Source organism: Aplysia californica, unplaced genomic scaffold (genome assembly GCF_000002075.1).
Source record: "Aplysia californica isolate F4 #8 unplaced genomic scaffold, AplCal3.0 scaffold00369, whole genome shotgun sequence".
Taxonomy (NCBI): domain Eukaryota; kingdom Metazoa; phylum Mollusca; class Gastropoda; order Aplysiida; family Aplysiidae; genus Aplysia; species Aplysia californica.
The window spans coordinates 567,104-571,730 of NW_004797639.1; the positions used below are offsets into that span (position 1 = coordinate 567,104).

The 4,627-nt window shown below is 41.3% G+C and overlaps 1 protein-coding gene across 1 annotated transcript in view; it reads right to left on the reverse strand.

Annotated features, from left to right (window-relative positions):
- The window catches only part of LOC101849476 (organic cation transporter protein), a gene marked incomplete in the record, with an annotated part of 50,225 nt that extends 47,443 nt beyond the window's left edge, over positions 1–2,782 (reverse strand). Inside the window, 2 exon segments of the mRNA XM_005103356.3 lie at positions 985–1,115; positions 2,448–2,782.
- Positions 2,783–4,627: the final 1,845 nt, after the last annotated feature.

A 4,627-nucleotide genomic window follows, 5' to 3' on the forward strand; every position in this document is an offset into this window, starting at 1 on the left:
AAATTTTCAGTTTCCACGGACTCTCAAGCTAAGGAAATAACTCAACTTTGACGTCCATTTTCTTGCTAATTTTACCTCTGAAAGGAGACCACCCCCACCTTCTTCAGTCGCCAATATCTTGATTTGCATCCAAGATAAATGGATATTTTTTTCAACAAAAGCAAGGCAAATGGTAGGCTGATGATAATAATAACTCCATATGTCCCAAAATCGACAACTGCCTGATTCCACCACGTCGTGTCACATATTATCATCAAATTAGTAGCTCAGGTTATCGCATCTCCATAGATAAACTACTTTGTCTTGGACAATGGGTGGCCATCTCGGACAAATTCGACATTTTAGATCATAATTTGCGGAACAAAAACCTGGGCGGGCACAGCTGATAAACCGAAAGTGATAAGTTGAGATCAATAAACTGTCCGTCTCGTCAAAGATCAGCCACTATCATGAATGTGATCACATACACGATGTAAAACTCGATGAAGCGATACAATGTTTGCCCCAGAGGGGATCACACCCATGCGTGAACGGACCGACACGTTTGTTTTCCCCAACCATCGCACTCGCACCTGACTGAGCTCTCCCCCTAAACTATATCACTTGCTGGGAGGGTAGGACCTACACGTTCGCTCCAGGTGGGATCACATCGAACTGGGAACTCTTCCCTGGCCATTGCAGCAGGTTGCAGTTGTCTCTACACCCGAATTTACGAGACAGACTGAATTTTAATTGGTGTGCTCACAACGTAACGTAACGGTGTGTAACGACAAAGACGGGGGGAGGGGGGGGGACCCGGTTAGAGATGGAAAGCTATAAATTTTCGACAGGTAAAGGGGACGGGCAACTGGATAAGAATAGATCTTGAGACTCGTGACAGGATAATTGGCACGCCTCATGCCACTATGCACTGTGATAGGTCATCAAGGTTAACCACTCTTAGCTCGCCATATGTCATATATAAACCTACCAAGGGGTCACGTCCATTTTAGAGTGGAGGGAGCCTTGACACGGGTCACCATAGATTCTTCCCTGGGTTCGTCGGTTAAGATCCCGGTTCGCCGTAGATCCTGCATTTCCTTGCTAACGAGCACCGGGATCTTAGGTGGAGACTACTGTAGGAAGAGAATAGAATTTCAGAAAACAATAAATGTATAGGCCAAACTTAAAATTGTTAGCAGGGATTCTACCTTATCTTTTTCTTATCCGAATCTACTTCCCGGTTATAACGTCGGAATAAAATGTGTCATGACGCGGTGGAATTGGGCACTCATCAATTTTTGAGCATATTGACTTATTTTGACTTAATAATAATGATCATCCTTCCAATTTTAAAAAAACAAACATTTATCTTGAATAGACGGGGGTCGCCTCGTTTCAGAGTTGAAATGATTAATTATGGAGAAAACGGAACACAAAATTGTGTGATTTCCATAGCTTCAGAATCTTTGGAAACTGAAAATTTACATTTTAATTAAAAATGTTGTGCTTTTAATCAATAGCCTTTTCTTCAGTAATATTAATATAAAACATTTTTTAACAGATATAATAGGTATTAGCCCCCCCCCCCAAAAAAAAACCCAAAAAAATTTCCACGAAAATTGTCTTACCGCCGGAAAAACATTGGTTTCTTCGATTTCATAATTTTGATGAGCGCTTCATTTCACAGATACTATGTCGTAATATCTGACAGGCCATGCTGACAATTATTGACTGAGCAAGGGGTGGTAAAATTTCACTAACTAGAAACCTAGATCTAAATCTAGATATCCTGTCATTTCTTAATAAATCTAATAATAATTAGACCTAGATGTAGATTCTTGATCTAATAGGCAAATTAATTCTTCATATTACTTTTTGTTATGAATTGAGAATTGGCTTAATGAAATTAATCAGTTTTCTCAACAAAAACCATTGCGAATGAGTAAACAATCTAGATTCTAGGGCGATTTTGTAGTTTCGTTCGTTAAAGTCAAGATCTACTAGATTTCTAGATCTAGATCTAGGGGGGGGGGGGGGGGTTCGAGGGGGCGCGCTTGCCCCCCTGACCTGTTGCATCCTTCTTCTCTGGATGTAAACAAATGGATCGTGGACTTTAAAGAACGGAACTACAAGATCTGTAGGCCTATTGGCGCTTTTTTGGTAGTTCCCACCCCGCAATTGTTATTCACAGGTTTTGGCCCCAAGAGTAGGGGGGTTTCAGGGGGGCTTGCCCCCCTGACCTAATAAAAATAGGAAGGGGGTTTTCAGGGGGGCATTCCCCCCTGAATTTTACCATAATTTAATGTTTTAAGGTTTGATATCTTAGCTCACCGCGAATCAAACGTATAGATCTAGATCTAGATCTAGATCTAGATCTAGATCTAAATCTAGATGTAGGTCAAATAAGGGGGGTGGGAACTACTGAAAGAGCACCGGCCTATTTATAAGACACCAATCGCACCCACCAATTCAACAGTAATGCAATAATAATGCGTCTGTGAAAGGTCATAAAAATTGAAAGAATACTCAACGCCAACAAGCATAATCTGACGCAGTGCTGTCGCAAGTAGAATAGGCAGAATGAAACCGAAAGGCAAAGACGGCATTAAGGCCGGTCTGATTCACGGCGAGATCTCCTGATTCACAGAAAAACTGCATTTTTGCGTCGTGCAGTGGATCTCTACTCAGACTGACCGCTAATAATTCACTTGTGTGGCGTAAACAGACACTCAAAGTCTGAGAGTACAACAAGACCAAGAGAGATCTAACCACTTTTTAGACAAATCTTGGTAACAGAAAGGCCACTTTGACTCACCTTGTCGTAACGACATTGTATTGTATTTGTTTTTATAATATGCACCGTCAGTGCGCGAAGCAAGAGAGAGCGTGTCTAGCCTAGCATTTAGCTAGTCTAGCAGACTCCATGTGACGAGAGGATCTATGATAAGAACGTCGAAACATTCGTAGCATTCGTGGCTGTTACTTTTCCACTTTTCGATTATTATTATTATTAATATTATCTACTACTACTACTACTACTACTACTACTACTACTACTACTACTACTACTACTACTACTACTACTACTACTACTACTACTACTACTACTACTACTATTAGTAGCAGTAGCAGTAGAAGCAGCAGCAGCAGCAGCAGTAGCAGCAGCAGCAGCAGCAGCAGCGGCAGCAGCAGTAGCAGTAGTAGCAGTAGCAGTAGCAGTAGTAGCAGTAGCAGCAGCAGCAGCAGCAGCAGCAGCAGCAGCAGCAGCAGCAGCAGCAGTAGTAGTAGTAGTAGTAGTAGTAGTAGTAGTAGTAGTAGTAGTAGTAGTAGTAGTAGTAGTAGTAGTAGTAGTAGTAGTAGTAGTAGTAGTAGTAGTAGTAGTAGTTTAGTCTATATTATTTTTGTTTTTGTTATTATTATTGATATCATCATAAACAAGGCCCTGAACATAATTGTGTTGCTTTCACTGGCAAGATCGCGGCAATTTAAAGAGGCAGATATATAGATATTGGACCAAAGTAAATCGTTGGTGACAGGGAAAAATCCGGAGAACGTAGCTTTTTTAAAAAGGATTAGAGCAAAGTAATGAACAGAGAACAATGGTCTAATCATCTTTGAAAAATCAGACAAAATGAAAGCCTGTTTCCCGGATCCTCCTTTGATTGCACTTCGACAGCCTCCTAATCTTGGCAACCTCCTGATTATTCGCACTTGAGCAGTAAGCAGTAACACCCAAGACACAGTCTTATTGTGTCTTGGGTAACACCCGCGTCCTCACCTCCAATAAATCCACGTTCCCCGCCCCCAAATTATCCTTGTCAAAAACCTAGACGCAAAACATGTGCTTACATGAAAAAGACCAACTTTGTACATGTAGTAAGCCAGTACTTTAAAAGAAAACTGTCTCACAGCATCACTTGAGAAAACAAAAATGTAATCTACCTCATATTTTGTGAAGTCTGCCCAGCTCAATATGCAGATCAAACTACCATACTTAGAGCTAGGTTTAATAACCATAGGTATTCAGTCAAGAAAAACTCATGCACACCAGTTGGTCAACCTTTCAACAGTCCTGATCACAATAATGAATCCTCAGATTTGCAGCTTCAGGGTATTGAAATAGTCCAATATCCAACTAAATAAAAACTCAACCAAAGAGAATCAATGTGGATTTGGAACTAGGGGTCTCACAAAATCGTCACTGGCCTTAATATTGACGAGCCACATTTCAAGTACATTGTACCTTAAATTTACAACGTAAAGTACTAATCACCCCTTGTATTCCAGCTTAACCCCCTCCCTTTGGCCCCATCTCTCTCTCTCTCTCTCTCTCTCTCTCTCTCTCTCTCTCTCTCTCTCTCTCTCTCTCTCTCTCTCTCTCTCTCTCTCTCTTTCACTCTCTTTCTCTCTCTGTCTCTCTCTCTCTGTGTGTCTCTGTCTCTGTCTCTGTCTCTGTCTCTCTCTCTCTCTCTCTCTCTCTCTCTCTCTCTCTCTCTCTCTCTCTCTCTCTCTCTCTCTCTCTATCTATCTATCTATCTATCTATCTATCTCTCTCTCTCTCTCTACCACTTCTTGCCTAAGTATCCCCCTTACTCTGGCCTTTCCAATTTGCGTTCACCGCACCTTTTAGCGTTTTGACATGAAT